Source organism: Rhinoderma darwinii, chromosome 3 (genome assembly GCF_050947455.1).
Source record: "Rhinoderma darwinii isolate aRhiDar2 chromosome 3, aRhiDar2.hap1, whole genome shotgun sequence".
Lineage (NCBI taxonomy): Eukaryota > Metazoa > Chordata > Amphibia > Anura > Rhinodermatidae > Rhinoderma > Rhinoderma darwinii.
Genome location: NC_134689.1, coordinates 77,487,999 through 77,510,062, shown reverse-complemented (window position 1 = coordinate 77,510,062; position 22,064 = coordinate 77,487,999). Strand labels below are relative to the sequence as shown.

Below are 22,064 nucleotides of genomic sequence, written 5' to 3'. Positions count from 1 at the left end.
TAAGTAACTATGTAAGACAATACAGATTCCTCTGCTTACTTGAGTGAATGTTATAGAGAATGGAACTCCACTAAACTACTGCTGGGTACCTCCCAGGGTAGTTTTTCTGTATTTTCAGGTTAAAGCAAGAACAAGGGTTCTTCAGGACCTCTTTGTTACAGCACTGTTAATCATAAACCAATAACTACATGATGGAAATGGACAAGAAACAGTTCTAATCTTTCTATTTTAAATTCCCAAAAACTGGACCCTTAACATGACGGTTTTTTCTTCCATTTCTGAAAGGCTTGGCTTTTCTATAAGTCAGGATGGCCGAGCGGTCTAAGGCGCTGCGTTAAGGTCGCAGTCTCCCCTGGAGGCGTGGGTTCAAATCCCACTTCTGACAATACAACTTTTCTTAAACACACTGCAATGTCATTCCGACAGCGCTAGTGAAAAAACCCACTATGCCAAAACACGCCCCAAAATGTTAGACTCTTCAGATGACTGGCTTGGCATCCAATCTTGAAAGTTTTCTTATTTGTGTAGGATAGGATGACCGAGCAGTCTCTCGTGAAGGCGTGGATTTAAATCCCACTTTTGAATACTCATATTTAAGTAAACTATGTAAGACAATACCGATTCCTCTGCTTACTTGAGTGAATGTTATAGAGAATGGAACTCCACTAAACTACTGCTGGGTACCTCCCAGGGTAGTTTTTCTGTATTTTCAGGTTAAAGCAAGAACAAGGGTTCTTCAGGACCTCTTTTTTACAGCACTGTTAATCATAAACCAATAACTACATGATGGAAATGGACAAGAAACAGTACTAATCTTTCTATTTTCTATTTCATATTTAAGTAACTATGTAAGACAATACAGATTCCTCTGCTTACTTGAGTGAATGTTATAGAGAATGGAACTCCACTAAACTACTGCTGGGTACCTCCCAGGGTAGTTTTTCTGTATTTTCAGGTTAAAGCAAGAACAAGGGTTCTTCAGTACCTCTTTGTTACAGCACTGTTAATCATAAACCAATAACTACATGATGGAAATAGACAAGAAACAGTTCTAATCTTTCTATTTTAAATTCCCAAGAACTGGACCCTTAACATGACGGTTTTTTCTTCCATATCTGAAAGGCTTGGCTTTTCTATAAGTCAGGATGGCCGAGCGGTCTAAGGCGCTGCGTAAAGGTCGCAGTCTCCCCTGGAGGTGTGGGTTCAAATCCCACTTCTGACAATACAACTTTTCTTAAACACACTGCAATGTCATTCCGACAGCGCTAGTGAAAAAACCCACTATGCCAAAACACGCCCCAAAATGTTAGACTCTTCAGATGACTGGCTTGGCATCCAATCTTGAAAGTTTTCTTATTTGTGTAGGATAGGATGACCGAGCAGTCTCTCGTGAAGGCGTGGATTTAAATCCCACTTTTGAATACTCATATTTAAGTAAACTATGTAAGACAATACCGATTCCTCTGCTTACTTGAGTGAATGTTATAGAGAATGGAACTCCACTAAACTACTGCTGGGTACCTCCCAGGGTAGTTTTTCTGTATTTTCAGGTTAAAGCAAGAACAAGGGTTCTTCAGGACCTCTTTTTTACAGCACTGTTAATCATAAACCAATAACTACATGATGGAAATGGACAAGAAACAGTACTAATCTTTCTATTTTAAATTCCTAAAAACTGGACCCTTAACATTACGGTTTTTTCTTCCATATCTGAAAGACTTGGCTTTTCTATAAGTCAGGATGGCCGAGCGGTCTAAGGCGCTGCGTTAAGGTCGCAGTCTCCCCTGGAGGCGTGGGTTCAAATCCCACTTCTGACAATACAATTTTTATTAAACACACTGCAATGTCATTCCGACAGCGCTAGTGAAAAAACCCACTATGCCAAAACACGCCCCAAAATGTTAGACTCTTCAGATAACTGGCTTGGCATCCAATCTTGAAAGTTTACTTATTTGTGTAGGATAGGATGACTGAGCAGTCTCTCGTGAAGGCGTGGATTTAAATCCCACTTTTGAATATTCATATTTAAGTAAACTATGTAAGACAATACCGATTCCTCTGCTTACTTGAGTGAATGTTATAGAGAATGGAACTCCACTAAACTACTGCTGGGTACCTCCCAGGGTAGTTTTTCTGTATTTTCAGGTTAAAGCAAGAACAAGGGTTCTTCAGGACCTCTTTTTTACAGCACTGTTAATCATAAACCAATAACTACATGATGGAAATGGACAAGAAACAGTACTAATCTTTCTATTTTAAATTCCTAAAAACTGGACCCTTAACATTACGGTTTTTTCTTCCATTTCTGAAAGGCTTGTCTTTTCTATAAGTCAGGATGGCCGAGCGGTCTAAGGCGCTGCGTTAAGGTCGCAGTCTCCCCTGGAGGCGTGGGTTCAAATCCCACTTCTGACAATACAACTTTTCTTAAACACACTGCAATGTCATTCCGACAGCGCTAGTGAAAAAACCCACTATGCCAAAACACGCCCCAAAATGTTAGACTCTTCAGATGACTGGCTTGGCATCCAATCTTGAAAGTTTTCTTATTTGTGTAGGATAGGATGACCGAGCAGTCTCTCGTGAAGGCGTGGATTTAAATCCCACTTTTGAATACTCATATTTAAGTAAACTATGTAAGACAATACCGATTCCTCTGCTTACTTGAGTGAATGTTATAGAGAATGGAACTCCACTAAACTACTGCTGGGTACCTCCCAGGGTAGTTTTTCTGTATTTTCAGGTTAAAGCAAGAACAAGGGTTCTTCAGGACCTCTTTTTTACAGCACTGTTAATCATAAACCAATAACTACATGATGGAAATGGAAAAGAAACAGTACTAATCTTTCTATTTTCTATTTCATATTTAAGTAACTATGTAAGACAATACAGATTCCTCTGCTTACTTGAGTGAATGTTATAGAGAATGGAACTCCACTAAACTACTGCTGGGTACCTCCCAGGGTAGTTTTTCTGTATTTTCAGGTTAAAGCAAGAACAAGGGTTCTTCAGGACCTGTTTGTTACAGCACTGTTAATCATAAACCAATAACTACATGATGGAAATGGACAAGAAACAGTTCTAATCTTTCTATTTTAAATTCCCAAAAACTGGACCCTTAACATGACGGTTTTTTCTTCCATATCTGAAAGGCTTGGCTTTTCTATAAGTCAGGATGGCCGAGCGGTCTAAGGCGCTGCGTTAAGGTCGCAGTCTCCCCTGGAGGCGTGGGTTCAAATCCCACTTCTGACAATACAACTTTTCTTAAACACACTGCAATGTCATTCCGACAGCGCTAGTGAAAAAACCCACTATGCCAAAACACGCCCCAAAATGTTAGACTCTTCAGATAACTGGCTTGGCATCCAATCTTGAAAGTTTACTTATTTGTGTAGGATAGGATGACCGAGCAGTCTCTCGTGAAGGCGTGGATTTAAATCCCACTTTTGAATATTCATATTTAAGTAAACTATGTAAGACAATACCGATTCCTCTGCTTACTTGAGTGAATGTTATAGAGAATGGAACTCCACTAAACTACTGCTGGGTACCTCCCAGGGTAGTTTTTCTGTATTTTCAGGTTAAAGCAAGAACAAGGGTTCTTCAGGACCTCTTTTTTACAGCACTGTTAATCATAAACCAATAACTACATGATGGAAATGGACAAGAAACAGTACTAATCTTTCTATTTTCTATTTCATATTTAAGTAACTATGTAAGACAATACAGATTCCTCTGCTTACTTGAGTGAATGTTATAGAGAATGGAACTCCACTAAACTACTGCTGGGTACCTCCCAGGGTAGTTTTTCTGTATTTTCAGGTTAAAGCAAGAACAAGGGTTCTTCAGGACCTCTTTGTTACAGCACTGTTAATCATAAACCAATAACTACATGATGGAAATGGACAAGAAACAGTTCTAATCTTTCTATTTTAAATTCCCAAAAACTGGACCCTTAACATGACGGTTTTTTCTTCCATATCTGAAAGGCTTGGCTTTTCTATAAGTCAGGATGGCCGAGCGGTCTAAGGCGCTGCGTTCAGGTCGCAGTCTCCCCTGGAGGCGTGGGTTCAAATCCCACTTCTGACAATACAATTTCTATTAAACACACTGCAATGTCATTCCGACAGCGCTAGTGAAAAAACCCACTATGCCAAAACACGCCCCAAAATGTTAGACTCTTCAGATGACTGGCTTGGCATCCAATCTTGAAAGTTTTCTTATTTGTGTAGGATAGGATGACCGAGCAGTCTCTCGTGAAGGCGTGGATTTAAATCCCACTTTTGAATACTCATATTTAAGTAAACTATGTAAGACAATACCGATTCCTCTGCTTACTTGAGTGAATGTTATAGAGAATGGAACTCCACTAAACTACTGCTGGGTACCTCCCAGGGTAGTTTTTCTGTATTTTCAGGTTAAAGCAAGAACAAGGGTTCTTCAGGACCTCTTTTTTACAGCACTGTTAATCATAAACCAATAACTACATGATGGAAATGGACAAGAAACAGTACTAATCTTTCTATTTTAAATTCCTAAAAACTGGACCCTTAACATGACAGTTTTTTCTTCCATATCTGAAAGGCTTGGCTTTTCTATAAGTCAGGATGGCCGAGCGGTCTAAGGCGCTTCGTTAAGGTCGCAGTCTCCCCTGGAGGCGTGGGTTCAAATCCCACTTCTGACAATACAACTTTTCTTAAACACACTGCAATGTCATTCCGACAGCGCTAGTGAAAAAACCCACTATGCCAAAACACGCCCCAAAATGTTAGACTCTTCAGATGACTGGCTTGGCATCCAATCTTGAAAGTTTTCTTATTTGTGTAGGATAGGATGACCGAGCAGTCTCTCGTGAAGGCGTGGATTTAAATCCCACTTTTGAATACTCATATTTAAGTAAACTATGTAAGACAATACCGATTCCTCTGCTTACTTGAGTGAATGTTATAGAGAATGGAACTCCACTAAACTACTGCTGGGTACCTCCCAGGGTAGTTTTTCTGTATTTTCAGGTTAAAGCAAGAACAAGGGTTCTTCAGGACCTCTTTTTTACAGCACTGTTAATCATAAACCAATAACTACATGATGGAAATGGACAAGAAACAGTACTAATCTTTCTATTTTAAATTCCTAAAAACTGGACCCTTAACATTACGGTTTTTTCTTCCATTTCTGAAAGGCTTGGCTTTTCTATAAGTCAGGATGGCCGAGCGGTCTAAGGCGCTGCGTTCAGGTCGCAGTCTCCCCTGGAGGCGTGGGTTCAAATCCCACTTCTGACAATACAATTTTTATTAAACACACTGCAATGTCATTCCGACAGCGCTAGTGAAAAAACCCACTATGCCAAAACACGCCCCAAAATGTTAGACTCTTCAGATGACTGGCTTGGCATCCAATCTTGAAAGTTTTCTTATTTGTGTAGGATAGGATGACCGAGCAGTCTCTCGTGAAGGCGTGGATTTAAATCCCACTTTTGAATACTCATATTTAAGTAAACTATGTAAGACAATACCGATTCCTCTGCTTACTTGAGTGAATGTTATAGAGAATGGAACTCCACTAAACTACTGCTGGGTACCTCCCAGGGTAGTTTTTCTGTATTTTCAGGTTAAAGCAAGAACAAGGGTTCTTCAGGACCTCTTTTTTACAGCACTGTTAATCATGGTTCAATCTTTTTTATTAAAGTTTTTCATATATAACAAGCATGACATTACACTTATTAATTCCATAAGCATAGTATTGCAAATTTCTGTCATACATAGCTTCAAAAATATATTCGTCAACCATACGCATTGAAAAACATATAAAACAACACATATACATACATTTCTTCCACGAAGTTGATTTTAAAATGTCTTATTTAGCTTATATTTATGTTCAATTTGCATATATTTTTAACATTCTTGTCTCAGGTTGATTTCAGTCAGCTCTTCTTTCTTAATACCATTTGGTCCTCCTAATCCAAGCCTCCCAATCACACTTCATTTCACTTGGGGTTGTTAGTTCTTATAGTTGGGGTTAAGTCTCCATGCCTCCCATACCTTCGAAAAGGACTGGGGAGCCGATGACCCATATGCCACTATCTTCTCATATAAGTATGTATTATTTATTTCCACTATTACTTCTTCAATTGAAGGAATGAAACTGGATTTCCAGTATCTGGACAGAATGATTTTAGCTATAACTAATATTTTGCAAATTAGAACTCTGAATCTCGGATGGACAACCCCAAGCTCCATGAATAGCAAGGCCAGTTGAGGCGATCCCCTGACATATGTTCCTATAATATCAGATATTAGATTAAATATCGATCCCCAGTACCCTCCAATATTTGGACATTCCCATAAAATATGCAGTAAAGTACCTTTTTGACCACACCCCCTCCAACACCGGTTCGAGGATGTTGGATACATTTTACTTAACCGTTCTGGAGTATAATACCATCTTAATATTGTTTTCATTGCTGATTCATAATGTGAGCTACAGTTTAGAGATTTGTTAATCCAATTTAACGCCGCGTGGCCTGGCTGCTGACCGAGATGGTTGCATGAGAGGTTAGCTCCGCACCCGAGATACTGTAAAAGCGACGATAGAGACAGCAAATTATCCTCAAAGACACGAACCAACCGTGGGAAGCAAGTGCCGACATGCCTAAGAAGAAAAAACTAACGACGAAACCGGAGAAGCTGATGGATTTCTTCTTCTCTGCAGCCTCCGAGAAAATCCAAGATGGCGCGGCCGCAGACACAGGTATAGGCCTAGTGGTGTCTGAGCTCCCGCCCGGACGCCGAGAAGCGCGGGCTGCAGCAAACATGCTGAGACGCAGTACATCAGTGCCTCCCCGTCCTCCGGTAATATTTTCTTCAACGGAGGGGAGCCAAGAGGGAGAGGAAGAAGGAGAAGATGACACAGACTTACCAGCGAGACGCCATTCAAGGGAGTTCTCCTCATCTGCTCCGACGTCACCATCCCCCATTAGCCAGAAAAACCACACACAACAGTTACAGCCTCCGTCTGTCCTCATCAATGAGGTAAGCCACGATATTCTTCCAGGGTTGGGGATCTTGGAGACTACAGATATGTTCGAAAGCATTCCTACATCTGACATGGCAATTACTGACTCTAGCATGAAGCATATGCTCCAACTGTTGAGACGCTCATTGCAAAACGACATTGGACATTTGATTAATCCTCTAAATGTGGCAGTACAGGAAGTAGATCAAAGGGTTCATGTGGTGGAGTCTAAGATGGGAGAATTTGCAAACTCACACAATAATCTGATTGATGCCCATTACCAAATGGAAACAGAAGTGCAGTTTCTCCGCACCAAAGTAGCAGATCTAGAAGATAGATCGAGGAGAAATAACATTAAATTTAGGGGTATACCTGAAAATGTAGCCCCCCAAGAGTTGGAGCAATTCATCCAAAAGTTTATAAAAGTTATGCTTCCCACGTGTCGGCCATCTGATATGCTGATAGATAGAGCTCATAGAGCTCCTCGCCCTAAACACTTGGAAGAATCAGTACCTAGAGATGTATTGGCTCGTATCCATTTTTACCAGACCAAAGAGAATCTAATGGCGGCAACAAGAAAGTTAGGAAACTTACCAGAGCCATACCAGAAGATAATGTTATTCACGGATCTATCAGCGGCAACGCTTCAGCTTCGTCGACAACTGAATCCGATCACTGCAGTTTTGAGAGAAAACAAGATTGTATATAAGTGGGGCTTTCCAGTGCGGCTGATTATATCCAATAAAAACGAAGTCCACATTGTTAGGAATATGGAAGAAGGGTTGGCCTTATTACGCAAATGGAATCTACAAGCAACGTTGACGGAGTCGACACAACGACAAGGTCTGAGACCGATATCAGATGGATGGCAGTCCGTTAAACAGCGGAGAAGGGATAAGATCTGAAGATACGAAGAGAGATCTCGGGTGAACCGAGCGGCTATTTCCTGTAGACTCGGTACTCAGGGACAATGTTCTCTAAACCCGAAAGTTTGAGGTTAGCTGATATGCTAGACCTTTTTGTTTGTCTGCCCACAAGGGCATTACTCACAAAGTCATGTTTACTCATGGTTATACGGTTTTATTGTTTGTATGTTTTTCCACAAAGTCTGACAACATATTTAAGTATGCTGAGGGCATATCGCTATGTGACAGAACATCTGATGACAGGTACATATCCAAAATATATCAAGCTTGTTGTGTTTCCTAATGGTACTTAAAATTCTTTCCTTAAATGTAAAAGGGCTGAACAGTCCACAAAAAAGGGCATCCTTATGGGCGGAAGCTAAGAGTTTATCATGTGATATCATATGTGCGCAAGAGACGCATCTTGTCCAGAAGGATGCATTTCGGATGAAACATCCAAATTTCAGACATGTATTTCAGGCACACTACCATTCCAAATCTAGAGGGGTACTTATTGCTATGAGAGATTCACTAGCTTTCCAAGGTATTACCGAGGTTGTAGATCCAATGGGTAGATTTGTTATACTGGTCTGCTCCATTAATAGTGTGATATACACAATAGCGTCTATATATGCTCCAAATAAAGGCCAAATAAGTTTTGTTCATAAAATATTGAGAAAGGTGAATAACATCAAACAAGGGAGACTTATCATATGTGGAGATTTTAATACCGTATCAGATCCTGCGGTGGATGCAACCTCCTCTGCCAGAGGAAATGCGCCGTCCCTGGGCAGAGTACTGTGGCAGAGGGAGTTGTATGATGTGTGGAGAACGCATCATACTACAGAACGAGACTATTCATTCTTCTCAGCAGCACACAAAACATATTCAAGAATAGATATGTTCGTAGTAGACAAAGAAAGTTTAGTAGTCTCTCAGGCGTCCACAATTGAAACTATTACGTGGTCGGACCACGCCGCCATTACACTGTCGGTGGAGGAGACGTACAATTCCAAGCAGACATATATTTGGAGGAGTAACTCATATATTTTAAATCACTTGAAATATAGACCTGTTTTTGAAGCAGACCTGAAAGAATACTTTGAAACAAATGTCGACTCAGTAAGTGATCCATACATCTTATGGAACGCCCATAAAGCTTTTATAAGGGGAACATTTATTAAGTTGGGACATAGAGACAAAAAAATACGGAATGAGCAGATATCTAAGCTTCTTGAAGAAATCAAACAACTGGAAGTTCTTAATAAAGCCCAACAAACAGTAGCACAAGTAGCTGCCCTAGCAAATCTTAGACAGAAACTCCGCACTTCTCTCCTTTTTCGCTATCAACATAATTTAAAAAAGGTGAAAGCCAAATATTACTCCCAGAATGATAAAGCGACTAAACTCCTGGCTTCCCGAATTAAAATACAACATACTAAAAATAGAATTCCTTACTTGAAAAATAAAATGGAGAATGGAAAGTTATATAGCCCTTTAGAAATTGCTAATAGATTTAAAGACTATTATGGTATGCTTTATGACCTGCGATCGGACCCTTTTTCTTTCCCGATATTAGAAACAGATATCCAACAATTTTTGTCTAAGCTAAAACTGAGCAAACTAACCGAAGATCAATTAGTTATGTTGAATTCTCCTGTGACGAGGGAGGAGATCTCTAAAATTATCACTTCCCTTCCTGCATTTAAATCACCGGGACCAGATGGCCTGGCAAATGACTACTACAAAACATTTCAAGATATTCTTGTTCCATACATGAAAGGGATGTTTGAGAAAGCTATGGAATCGGGGTCATTTCCCAGGGAAAACCAGGAGGCTCTAATTGTAACATTGCCCAAACCAGGAAAACCTTCAGATGTTCCACAAAATTTTAGACCTATATCATTACTCAATTCGGATTTGAAAATTTATGCAAAATTGTTGGCTGTTCGATTAGCTCCTCTGATACCTAATCTGGTGAACCCTGACCAAGTCGGATTTGTTAAAAACAGACAAGCCCCAGACAATACCAGACGTATTATCAATATATTACAGTATTTGGAGACGACGGGCATACCCTCAGTGCTGGTCTCATTGGACGCTGAAAAAGCATTCGACCGCATTAACTGGATATATGCGTTCTCGGTTCTTAAACAAATGGGTTTTAGTGGGAACATATTGACAGCCATTATGGCATTATATTCGGCCCCATCAGCAAGAGTTTTTACAAATGGAACTTTATCCGATGCGTTCTCTATTTCTAATGGGACCAGGCAGGGATGTCCACTCTCCCCCCTAATATTTGTCTTATCAATAGAGCCACTGGCTCAGGCACTAAGAGAAGATCCATTGGTTAAAGGGGTAAAAATAGGAGACCGGGAGCATACCGTTTCATTATACGCAGATGATGTGATCCTCACACTATCAGATCCAGAGGAATCTCTGGAAGCGGCAGTAGAAATTATCACAAAATTTGGGTACATTTCACACTACAAATTGAATACCTCCAAGTCACAGGTTCTTCCCATAAATATTTCTGGACATTCGCTTTCATTTATGAAAAGTCGATTCTCTTTTGACTGGCAAACAGAGGGTATAGATTACTTAGGGGTAGTATTGACCTCATCTTATAAGGATCTATACAAACACAATTATATACCAATGTTAAACACTATTCAACTTGAAACTCAGAGAATTACCAAATTTGAGATTTCATGGATAGGACGGATAGCAGCGTTTAAAATGATGCTACTTCCTAAGCTTCTATACCTCTTCCGCACCCTCCCTATCTCAATACCTAAGTCATTTTTTGTTTCTATACAAAAGATTATCTCAAAATTCACTTGGGCTGGGGGTAAACCTAGGACTTCATACACATTATTAACAAAAGAAAGGAAATCGGGAGGGATTGGCATACCAGACATATACCACTACTATATAGCTTCTCTAATTTCCCCGCTGGTATCATGGTGGCGACTAGACACACACAAACATTGGGTACAAATTGAAAACCACGGAGTTCAACCGTTTAACTTGAGATTGATGATGATGGCAGAATACTGGAAGATACCCATTTCTTCAAAAACATCTCCATTAATTAAAACCTCTCTACATATTTGGTCAAGATTTCACGAACTTTCAGTACCGAACACTGTATTAGATAGATATTCATACCCCATGGAGTTATTGGAAGTGGCGATTCCAAATTTAAATATGACAGCATGGATCCAAAAGGGTATTTCGGATATCTCCAAAATATGTGTAAATTCCCAAATTTTGCCTTTTGAAAGATTATCTGGTACATATGCCCTTACAGAGACAGATAGATATAAATATATACAAATTAAACATTTCATAACAACTCAAAGTCAGGAGGAGATTAGGGGTAATACATTTATCTTTCAGATATTTTCACAGGGGAAAAAAGGGCTAAAACGTATATATTCTCTTATCGAGGGAAAAAATACGTTTGTCAAGACATACCCATATCGGGAATGGGAACGAGATATAGGTATTACCTTTGAGAATGAGGAGTGGGCCAAAGCACTGTTAATCATAAACCAATAACTACATGATGGAAATGGACAAGAAACAGTACTAATCTTTCTATTTTAAATTCCTAAAAACTGGACCCTTAACATTGCGGTTTTTTCTTCCATTTCTGAAAGGCTTGGCTTTTCTATAAGTCAGGATGGCCGAGCGGTCTAAGGCGCTGCGTTCAGGTCGCAGTCTCCCCCGGAGGCGTGGGTTCAAATCCCACTTCTGACAATACAACTTTTATTAAACACACTGCAATGTCATTCCGACAGCGCTAGTGAAAAAACCCACTATGACAAAACACGCCCCAAAATGTTAGACTCTTCAGATGACTGGCTTGACAAAACACGCCCCAAAATGTTAGACTCTTCAGATGACTGGCTTGGCATCCAATCTTGAAAGTTTTCTTATTTGTGTAGGATAGGATGACCGAGCAGTCTCTCGTGAAGGCGTGGATTTAAATCCCACTTTTGAATACTCATATTTAAGTAAACTATGTAAGACAATACCGATTCCTCTGCTTACTTGAGTGAATGTTATAGAGAATGGAACTCCACTAAACTACTGCTGGGTACCTCCCAGGGTAGTTTTTCTGTATTTTCAGGTTAAAGCAAGAACAAGGGTTCTTCAGGACCTCTTTTTTACAGCACTGTTAATCATAAACCAATAACTACATGATGGAAATGGACAAGAAACAGTACTAATCTTTCTATTTTCTATTTCATATTTAAGTAACTATGTAAGACAATACAGATTCCTCTGCTTACTTGAGTGAATGTTATAGAGAATGGAACTCCACTAAACTACTGCTGGGTACCTCCCAGGGTAGTTTTTCTGTATTTTCAGGTTAAAGCAAGAACAAGGGTTCTTCAGTACCTCTTTGTTACAGCACTGTTAATCATAAACCAATAACTACATGATGGAAATAGACAAGAAACAGTTCTAATCTTTCTATTTTAAATTCCCAAGAACTGGACCCTTAACATGACGGTTTTTTCTTCCATATCTGAAAGGCTTGGCTTTTCTATAAGTCAGGATGGCCGAGCGGTCTAAGGTGCTGCGTTAAGGTCGCAGTCTCCCCTGGAGGCGTGGGTTCAAATCCCACTTCTGACAATACAACTTTTCTTAAACACACTGCAATGTCATTCCGACAGCGCTAGTGAAAAAACCCACTATGCCAAAACACGCCCCAAAATGTTAGACTCTTCAGATGACTGGCTTGGCATCCAATCTTGAAAGTTTTCTTATTTGTGTAGGATAGGATGACCGAGCAGTCTCTCGTGAAGGCGTGGATTTAAATCCCACTTTTGAATACTCATATTTAAGTAAACTATGTAAGACAATACCGATTCCTCTGCTTACTTGAGTGAATGTTATAGAGAATGGAACTCCACTAAACTACTGCTGGGTACCTCCCAGGGTAGTTTTTCTGTATTTTCAGGTTAAAGCAAGAACAAGGGTTCTTCAGGACCTCTTTTTTACAGCACTGTTAATCATAAACCAATAACTACATGATGGAAATGGACAAGAAACAGTACTAATCTTTCTATTTTCTATTTCATATTTAAGTAACTATGTAAGACAATACAGATTCCTCTGCTTACTTGAGTGAATGTTATAGAGAATGGAACTCCACTAAACTACTGCTGGGTACCTCCCAGGGTAGTTTTTCTGTATTTTCAGGTTAAAGCAAGAACAAGGGTTCTTCAGGACCTCTTTGTTACAGCACTGTTAATCATAAACCAATAACTACATGATGGAAATGGACAAGAAACAGTTCTAATCTTTCTATTTTAAATTCCCAAAAACTGGACCCTTAACATGACGGTTTTTTCTTCCATATCTGAAAGGCTTGGCTTTTCTATAAGTCAGGATGGCCGAGCGGTCTAAGGCGCTGCGTTAAGGTCGCAGTCTCCCCTGGAGGCGTGGGTTCAAATCCCACTTCTGACAATACAACTTTTATTAAACACACTGCAATGTCATTCCGACAGCGCTAGTGAAAAAACCCACTATGCCAAAACACGCCCCAAAATGTTAGACTCTTCAGATGACTGGCTTGGCATCCAATCTTGAAAGTTTTCTTATTTGTGTAGGATAGGATGACCGAGCAGTCTCTCGTGAAGGCGTGGATTTAAATCCCACTTTTGAATACTCATATTTAAGTAAACTATGTAAGACAATACCGATTCCTCTGCTTACTTGAGTGAATGTTATAGAGAATGGAACTCCACTAAACTACTGCTGGGTACCTCCCAGGGTAGTTTTTCTGTATTTTCAGGTTAAAGCAAGAACAAGGGTTCTTCAGGACCTCTTTTTTACAGCACTGTTAATCATAAACCAATAACTACATGATGGAAATGGACAAGAAACAGTACTAATCTTTCTATTTTCTATTTCATATTTAAGTAACTATGTAAGACAATACAGATTCCTCTGCTTACTTGAGTGAATGTTATAGAGAATGGAACTCCACTAAACTACTGCTGGGTACCTCCCAGGGTAGTTTTTCTGTATTTTCAGGTTAAAGCAAGAACAAGGGTTCTTCAGGACCTCTTTGTTACAGCACTGTTAATCATAAACCAATAACTACATGATGGAAATGGACAAGAAACAGTTCTAATCTTTCTATTTTAAATTCCCAAAAACTGGACCCTTAACATGACGGTTTTTTCTTCCATATCTGAAAGGCTTGGCTTTTCTATAAGTCAGGATGGCCGAGCGGTCTAAGGCGCTGCGTTAAGGTCGCAGTCTCCCCTGGAGGCGTGGGTTCAAATCCCACTTCTGACAATACAACTTTTATTAAACACACTGCAATGTCATTCCGACAGCGCTAGTGAAAAAACCCACTATGCCAAAACACGCCCCAAAATGTTAGACTCTTCAGATGACTGGCTTGGCATCCAATCTTGAAAGTTTTCTTATTTGTGTAGGATAGGATGACCGAGCAGTCTCTCGTGAAGGCGTGGATTTAAATCCCACTTTTGAATACTCATATTTAAGTAAACTATGTAAGACAATACCGATTCCTCTGCTTACTTGAGTGAATGTTATAGAGAATGGAACTCCACTAAACTACTGCTGGGTACCTCCCAGGGTAGTTTTTCTGTATTTTCAGGTTAAAGCAAGAACAAGGGTTCTTCAGGACCTCTTTGTTACAGCACTGTTAATCATAAACCAATAACTACATGATGGAAATGGACAAGAAACAGTACTAATCTTTCTATTTTCTATTTCATATTTAAGTAACTATGTAAGACAATACAGATTCCTCTGCTTACTTGAGTGAATGTTATAGAGAATGGAACTCCACTAAACTACTGCTGGGTACCTCCCAGGGTAGTTTTTCTGTATTTTCAGGTTAAAGCAAGAACAAGGGTTCTTCAGGACCTCTTTGTTACAGCACTGTTAATCATAAACCAATAACTACATGATGGAAATGGACAAGAAACAGTTCTAATCTTTCTATTTTAAATTCCCAAAAACTGGACCCTTAACATGACGGTTTTTTCTTCCATATCTGAAAGGCTTGGCTTTTCTATAAGTCAGGATTTCCGAGCGGTCTAAGGCGCCTTTTTAAGGTCGCAGTCTCCCCTGGAGGCGTGGGTTCAAATCCCACTTCTGACAATACAACTTTTCTTAAACACACTGCAATGTCATTCCGACAGCGCTAGTGAAAAAACCCACTATGCCAAAACACGCCCCAAAATGTTAGACTCTTCAGATGACTGGCTTGGCATCCAATCTTGAAAGTTTTCTTATTTGTGTAGGATAGGATGACCGAGCAGTCTCTCGTGAAGGCGTGGATTTAAATCCCACTTTTGAATACTCATATTTAAGTAAACTATGTAAGACAATACCGATTCCTCTGCTTACTTGAGTGAATGTTATAGAGAATGGAACTCCACTAAACTACTGCTGGGTACCTCCCAGGGTAGTTTTTCTGTATTTTCAGGTTAAAGCAAGAACAAGGGTTCTTCAGGACCTCTTTTTTACAGCACTGTTAATCATAAACCAATAACTACATGATGGAAATGGACAAGAAACAGTACTAATCTTTCTATTTTCTATTTCATATTTAAGTAACTATGTAAGACAATACAGATTCCTCTGCTTACTTGAGTGAATGTTATAGAGAATGGAACTCCACTAAACTACTGCTGGGTACCTCCCAGGGTAGTTTTTCTGTATTTTCAGGTTAAAGCAAGAACAAGGGTTCTTCAGGACCTCTTTGTTACAGCACTGTTAATCATAAACCAATAACTACATGATGGAAATGGACAAGAAACAGTTCTAATCTTTCTATTTTAAATTCCCAAAAACTGGACCCTTAACATGACGGTTTTTTCTTCCATATCTGAAAGGCTTGGCTTTTCTATAAGTCAGGATGGCCGAGCGGTCTAAGGCGCTGCGTTAAGGTCGCAGTCTCCCCTGGAGGCGTGGGTTCAAATCCCACTTCTGACAATACAACTTTTATTAAACACACTGCAATGTCATTCCGACAGCGCTAGTGAAAAAACCCACTATGCCAAAACACGCCCCAAAATGTTAGACTCTTCAGATGACTGGCTTGGCATCCAATCTTGAAAGTTTTCTTATTTGTGTAGGATAGGATGACCGAGCAGTCTCTCGTGAAGGCGTGGATTTAAATCCCACTTTTGAATACTCATATTTAAGTAAACTATGTAAGACAATACCGATTCCTCTGCTTACTTGAGTGAATGTTATAGAGAATGGAACTCCACTAAACTACTGCTGGGTACCTCCCAGGGTAGTTTTTCTGTATTTTCAGGTTAAAGCAAGAACAAGGGTTCTTCAGGACCTCTTTTTTACAGCACTGTTAATCATAAACCAATAACTACATGATGGAAATGGACAAGAAACAGTACTAATCTTTCTATTTTCTATTTCATATTTAAGTAACTATGTAAGACAATACAGATTCCTCTGCTTACTTGAGTGAATGTTATAGAGAATGGAACTCCACTAAACTACTGCTGGGTACCTCCCAGGGTAGTTTTTCTGTATTTTCAGGTTAAAGCAAGAACAAGGGTTCTTCAGGACCTCTTTGTTACAGCACTGTTAATCATAAACCAATAACTACATGATGGAAATGGACAAGAAACAGTTCTAATCTTTCTATTTTAAATTCCCAAAAACTGGACCCTTAACATGACGGTTTTTTCTTCCATATCTGAAAGGCTTGGCTTTTCTATAAGTCAGGATGGCCGAGCGGTCTAAGGCGCTGCGTTAAGGTCGCAGTCTCCCCTGGAGGCGTGGGTTCAAATCCCACTTCTGACAATACAACTTTTATTAAACACGCTGCAATGTCATTCCGACAGCGCTAGTGAAAAAACCCACTATGCCAAAACACGCCCCAAAATGTTAGACTCTTCAGATGACTGGCTTGGCATCCAATCTTGAAAGTTTTCTTATTTGTGTAGGATAGGATGACCGAGCAGTCTCTCGTGAAGGCGTGGATTTAAATCCCACTTTTGAATACTCATATTTAAGTAAACTATGTAAGACAATACCGATTCCTCTGCTTACTTGAGTGAATGTTATAGAGAATGGAACTCCACTAAACTACTGCTGGGTACCTCCCAGGGTAGTTTTTCTGTATTTTCAGGTTAAAGCAAGAACAAGGGTTCTTCAGGACCTCTTTGTTACAGCACTGTTAATCATAAACCAATAACTACATGATGGAAATGGACAAGAAACAGTACTAATCTTTCTATTTTCTATTTCATATTTAAGTAACTATGTAAGACAATACAGATTCCTCTGCTTACTTGAGTGAATGTTATAGAGAATGGAACTCCACTAAACTACTGCTGGGTACCTCCCAGGGTAGTTTTTCTGTATTTTCAGGTTAAAGCAAGAACAAGGGTTCTTCAGGACCTCTTTGTTACAGCACTGTTAATCATAAACCAATAACTACATGATGGAAATGGACAAGAAACAGTTCTAATCTTTCTATTTTAAATTCCCAAAAACTGGACCCTTAACATGACGGTTTTTTCTTCCATATCTGAAAGGCTTGGCTTTTCTATAAGTCAGGATTTCCGAGCGGTCTAAGGCGCCTTTTTAAGGTCGCAGTCTCCCCTGGAGGCGTGGGTTCAAATCCCACTTCTGACAATACAACTTTTCTTAAACACACTGCAATGTCATTCCGACAGCGCTAGTGAAAAAACCCACTATGCCAAAACACGCCCCAAAATGTTAGACTCTTCAGATGACTGGCTTGGCATCCAATCTTGAAAGTTTTCTTATTTGTGTAGGATAGGATGACCGAGCAGTCTCTCGTGAAGGCGTGGATTTAAATCCCACTTTTGAATACTCATATTTAAGTAAACTATGTAAGACAATACCGATTCCTCTGCTTACTTGAGTGAATGTTATAGAGAATGGAACTCCACTAAACTACTGCTGGGTACCTCCCAGGGTAGTTTTTCTGTATTTTCAGGTTAAAGCAAGAACAAGGGTTCTTCAGGACCTCTTTTTTACAGCACTGTTAATCATAAACCAATAACTACATGATGGAAATGGACAAGAAACAGTACTAATCTTTCTATTTTCTATTTCATATTTAAGTAACTATGTAAGACAATACAGATTCCTCTGCTTACTTGAGTGAATGTTATAGAGAATGGAACTCCACTAAACTACTGCTGGGTACCTCCCAGGGTAGTTTTTCTGTAGTTTCAGGTTAAAGCTAGAACAAGGGTTCTTCAGGACCTCTTTGTTACAGCACTGTTAATCATAAACCAATAACTACATGATGGAAATGGACAAGAAACAGTTCTAATCTTTCTATTTTAAATTCCCAAAAACTGGACCCTTAACATGACGGTTTTTTCTTCCATATCTGAAAGGCTTGGCTTTTCTATAAGTCAGGATGGCCGAGCGGTCTAAGGCGCTGCGTTAAGGTCGCAGTCTCCCCTGGAGGCGTGGGTTCAAATCCCACTTCTGACAATACAACTTTTATTAAACACACTGCAATGTCATTCCGACAGCGCTAGTGAAAAAACCCACTATGACAAAACACGCCCCAAAATGTTAGACTCTTCAGATGACTGGCTTGACAAAACACGCCCCAAAATGTTAGACTCTTCAGATGACTGGCTTGGCATCCAATCTTGAAAGTTTTCTTATTTGTGTAGGATAGGATGACCGAGCAGTCTCTCGTGAAGGCGTGGATTTAAATCCCACTTTTGAATACTCATATTTAAGTAAACTATGTAAGACAATACCGTTTCCTCTGCTTACTTGAGTGAATGTTATAGAGAATGGAACTCCACTAAACTACTGCTGGGTACCTCCCAGGGTAGTTTTTCTGTATTTTCAGGTTAAAGCAAGAACAAGGGTTCTTCAGGACCTCTTTTTTACAGCACTGTTAATCATAAACCAATAACTACATGATGGAAATGGACAAGAAACAGTACTAATCTTTCTATTTTCTATTTCATATTTAAGTAACTATGTAAGACAATACAGATTCCTCTGCTTACTTGAGTGAATGTTATAGAGAATGGAACTCCACTAAACTACTGCTGGGTACCTCCCAGGGTAGTTTTTCTGTATTTTCAGGTTAAAGCAAGAACAAGGGTTCTTCAGTACCTCTTTGTTACAGCACTGTTAATCATAAACCAATAACTACATGATGGAAATAGACAAGAAACAGTTCTAATCTTTCTATTTTAAATTCCCAAGAACTGGACCCTTAACATGACGGTTTTTTCTTCCATATCTGAAAGGCTTGGCTTTTCTATAAGTCAGGATGGCCAAGCGGTCTAAGGCGCTGCGTTAAGGTCGCAGTCTCCCCTGGAGACGTGGGTTCAAATCCCACTTCTGACAATACAACTTTTCTTAAACACACTGCAATGTCATTCCGACAGCGCTAGTGAAAAAACCCACTATGCCAAAACACGCCCCAAAATGTTAGACTCTTCAGATGACTGGCTTGGCATCCAATCTTGAAAGTTTTCTTATTTGTGTAGGATAGGATGACCGAGCAGTCTCTCGTGAAGGCGTGGATTTAAATCCCACTTTTGAATACTCATATTTAAGTAAACTATGTAAGACAATACCGATTCCTCTGCTTACTTGAGTGAATGTTATAGAGAATGGAACTCCACTAAACTACTGCTGGGTACCTCCCAGGGTAGTTTTTCTGTATTTTCAGGTTAAAGCAAGAACAAGGGTTCTTCAGGACCTCTTTTTTACAGCACTGTTAATCATAAACCAATAACTACATGATGGAAATGGAAAAGAAACAGTACTAATCTTTCTATTTTCTATTTCATATTTAAGTAACTATGTAAGACAATACAGATTCCTCTGCTTACTTGAGTGAATGTTATAGAGAATGGAACTCCACTAAACTACTGCTGGGTACCTCCCAGGGTAGTTTTTCTGTATTTTCAGGTTAAAGCAAGAACAAGGGTTCTTCAGGACCTCTTTGTTACAGCACTGTTAATCATAAACCAATAACTACATGATGGAAATGGACAAGAAACAGTTCTAATCTTTCTATTTTAAATTCCCAAAAACTGGACCCTTAACATGACGGTTTTTTCTTCCATATCTGAAAGGCTTGGCTTTTCTATAAGTCAGGATTGCCGAGCGGTCTAAGGCGCTGCGTTAAGGTCGCAGTCTCCCCTGGAGACGTGGGTTCAAATCCCACTTCTGACAATACAACTTTTATTAAACACACTGCAATGTCATTCCGACAGCGCTAGTGAAAAAACCCACTATGCCAAAACACGCCCCAAAATTTTAGACTCTTCAGATGACTGGCTTGGCATCCAATCTTGAAAGTTTTCTTATTTGTGTAGGATAGGATGACCGAGCAGTCTCTCGTGAAGGCGTGGATTTAAATCCCACTTTTGAATACTCATATTTAAGTAAACTATGTAAGACAATACCGATTCCTCTGCTTACTTGAGTGAATGTTATAGAGAATGGAACTCCACTAAACTACTGCTGGGTACCTCCCAGGGTAGTTTTTCTGTATTTTCAGGTTAAAGCAAGAACAAGGGTTCTTCAGGACCTCTTTTTTACAGCACTGTTAATCATAAACCAATAACTACATGATGGAAATGGACAAGAAACAGTACTAATCTTTCTATTTTCTATTTCATATTTAAGTAACTATGTAAGACAATACAGATTCCTCTGCTTACTTGAGTGAATGTTATAGAGAATGGAACTCCACTAAACTACTGCTGGGTACCTCCCAGGGTAGTTTTTCTGTATTTTCAGGTTAAAGCAAGAACAAGGGTTCTTCAGGACCTCTTTGTTACAGCACTGTTAATCATAAACCAATAACTACATGATGGAAATGGACAAGAAACAGTTCTAATCTTTCTATTTTAAATTCCCAAAAACTGGACCCTTAACATGACGGTTTTTTCTTCCATATCTGAAAGGCTTGGCTTTTCTATAAGTCAGGATGGCCGAGCGGTCTAAGGCGCTGCGTTAAGGTCGCAGTCACCCCTGGAGGCGTGGGTTCAAATCCCACTTCTGACAATACAACTTTTCTTAAACACACTGCAATGTCATTCCGACAGCGCTAGTGAAAAAACCCACTATGCCAAAACACGCCCCAAAATGTTAGACTCTTCAGATGACTGGCTTGGCATCCAATCTTGAAAGTTTTCTTATTTGTGTAGGATAGGATGACCGAGCAGTCTCTCGTGAAGGCGTGGATTTAAATCCCACTTTTGAATACTCATATTTAAGTAAACTATGTAAGACAATACCGATTCCTCTGCTTACTTGAGTGAATGTTATAGAGAATGGAACTCCACTAAACTACTGCTGGGTACCTCCCAGGGTAGTTTTTCTGTATTTTCAGGTTAAAGCAAGAACAAGGGTTCTTCAGGACCTCTTTTTTACAGCACTGTTAATCATAAACCAATAACTACATGATGGAAATGGAAAAGAAACAGTACTAATCTTTCTATTTTCTATTTCATATTTAAGTAACTATGTAAGACAATACAGATTCCTCTGCTTACTTGAGTGAATGTTATAGAGAATGGAACTCCACTAAACTACTGCTGGGTACCTCCCAGGGTAGTTTTTCTGTATTTTCAGGTTAAAGCAAGAACAAGGATTCTTCAGGACCTCTTTGTTACAGCACTGTTAATCATAAACCAATAACTACATGATGGAAATGGACAAGAAACAGTTCTAATCTTTCTATTTTAAATTCCCAAAAACTGGACCCTTAACATGACGGTTTTTTCTTCCATATCTGAAAGGCTTGGCTTTTCTATAAGTCAGGATGGCCGAGCGGTCTAAGGCGCTGCGTTAAGGTCGCAGTCTCCCCTGGAGACGTGGGTTCAAATCCCACTTCTGACAATACAACTTTTATTAAACACACTGCAATGTCATTCCGACAGCGCTAGTGAAAAAACCCACTATGCCAAAACACGCCCCAAAATGTTAGACTCTTCAGATGACTGGCTTGGCATCCAATCTTGAAAGTTTTCTTATTTGTGTAGGATAGGATGACCGAGCAGTCTCTCGTGAAGGCGTGGATTTAAATCCCACTTTTGAATACTCATATTTAAGTAAACTATGTAAGACAATACCGATTCCTCTGCT

At 39.5% G+C, this 22,064-nt stretch overlaps 16 non-coding genes across 16 annotated transcripts; all 16 read left to right on the top strand.

The window, feature by feature from the left end:
• The first annotated feature begins 302 nt into the window (after nt 1-302).
• TRNAL-AAG (transfer RNA leucine (anticodon AAG)) lies at nt 303-385 on the top strand. The gene has a single exon. It is a non-coding gene; the product is annotated as a tRNA-Leu (tRNA).
• Nucleotides 386-1,734: 1,349 nt separating this feature from the next.
• TRNAL-AAG (transfer RNA leucine (anticodon AAG)) lies at nt 1,735-1,817 on the top strand. Its single transcript has one exon. It is a non-coding gene; the product is annotated as a tRNA-Leu (tRNA).
• A 512-nt stretch (nt 1,818-2,329) lies between these two features.
• TRNAL-AAG (transfer RNA leucine (anticodon AAG)) lies at nt 2,330-2,412 on the top strand. The gene has a single exon. It is a non-coding gene; the product is annotated as a tRNA-Leu (tRNA).
• Nucleotides 2,413-3,166: 754 nt separating this feature from the next.
• On the top strand, nt 3,167-3,249 carry TRNAL-AAG (transfer RNA leucine (anticodon AAG)). The gene has a single exon. It is a non-coding gene; the product is annotated as a tRNA-Leu (tRNA).
• Nucleotides 3,250-4,003: 754 nt separating this feature from the next.
• Nucleotides 4,004-4,086, top strand: TRNAL-CAG (transfer RNA leucine (anticodon CAG)). Its single transcript has one exon. It is a non-coding gene; the product is annotated as a tRNA-Leu (tRNA).
• Nucleotides 4,087-5,193: 1,107 nt separating this feature from the next.
• Nucleotides 5,194-5,276, top strand: TRNAL-CAG (transfer RNA leucine (anticodon CAG)). The gene has a single exon. It is a non-coding gene; the product is annotated as a tRNA-Leu (tRNA).
• A 6,325-nt stretch (nt 5,277-11,601) lies between these two features.
• On the top strand, nt 11,602-11,684 carry TRNAL-CAG (transfer RNA leucine (anticodon CAG)). Its single transcript has one exon. It is a non-coding gene; the product is annotated as a tRNA-Leu (tRNA).
• A 799-nt stretch (nt 11,685-12,483) lies between these two features.
• On the top strand, nt 12,484-12,566 carry TRNAL-AAG (transfer RNA leucine (anticodon AAG)). Its single transcript has one exon. It is a non-coding gene; the product is annotated as a tRNA-Leu (tRNA).
• Nucleotides 12,567-13,320: 754 nt separating this feature from the next.
• Nucleotides 13,321-13,403, top strand: TRNAL-AAG (transfer RNA leucine (anticodon AAG)). The gene has a single exon. It is a non-coding gene; the product is annotated as a tRNA-Leu (tRNA).
• A 754-nt stretch (nt 13,404-14,157) lies between these two features.
• Nucleotides 14,158-14,240, top strand: TRNAL-AAG (transfer RNA leucine (anticodon AAG)). The gene has a single exon. It is a non-coding gene; the product is annotated as a tRNA-Leu (tRNA).
• Nucleotides 14,241-15,831: 1,591 nt separating this feature from the next.
• On the top strand, nt 15,832-15,914 carry TRNAL-AAG (transfer RNA leucine (anticodon AAG)). Its single transcript has one exon. It is a non-coding gene; the product is annotated as a tRNA-Leu (tRNA).
• Nucleotides 15,915-16,668: 754 nt separating this feature from the next.
• TRNAL-AAG (transfer RNA leucine (anticodon AAG)) lies at nt 16,669-16,751 on the top strand. The gene has a single exon. It is a non-coding gene; the product is annotated as a tRNA-Leu (tRNA).
• Nucleotides 16,752-18,342: 1,591 nt separating this feature from the next.
• Nucleotides 18,343-18,425, top strand: TRNAL-AAG (transfer RNA leucine (anticodon AAG)). Its single transcript has one exon. It is a non-coding gene; the product is annotated as a tRNA-Leu (tRNA).
• Nucleotides 18,426-19,224: 799 nt separating this feature from the next.
• TRNAL-AAG (transfer RNA leucine (anticodon AAG)) lies at nt 19,225-19,307 on the top strand. The gene has a single exon. It is a non-coding gene; the product is annotated as a tRNA-Leu (tRNA).
• Nucleotides 19,308-20,898: 1,591 nt separating this feature from the next.
• TRNAL-AAG (transfer RNA leucine (anticodon AAG)) lies at nt 20,899-20,981 on the top strand. The gene has a single exon. It is a non-coding gene; the product is annotated as a tRNA-Leu (tRNA).
• Nucleotides 20,982-21,735: 754 nt separating this feature from the next.
• Nucleotides 21,736-21,818, top strand: TRNAL-AAG (transfer RNA leucine (anticodon AAG)). Its single transcript has one exon. It is a non-coding gene; the product is annotated as a tRNA-Leu (tRNA).
• The last annotated feature ends 246 nt before the right edge of the window (nt 21,819-22,064 follow it).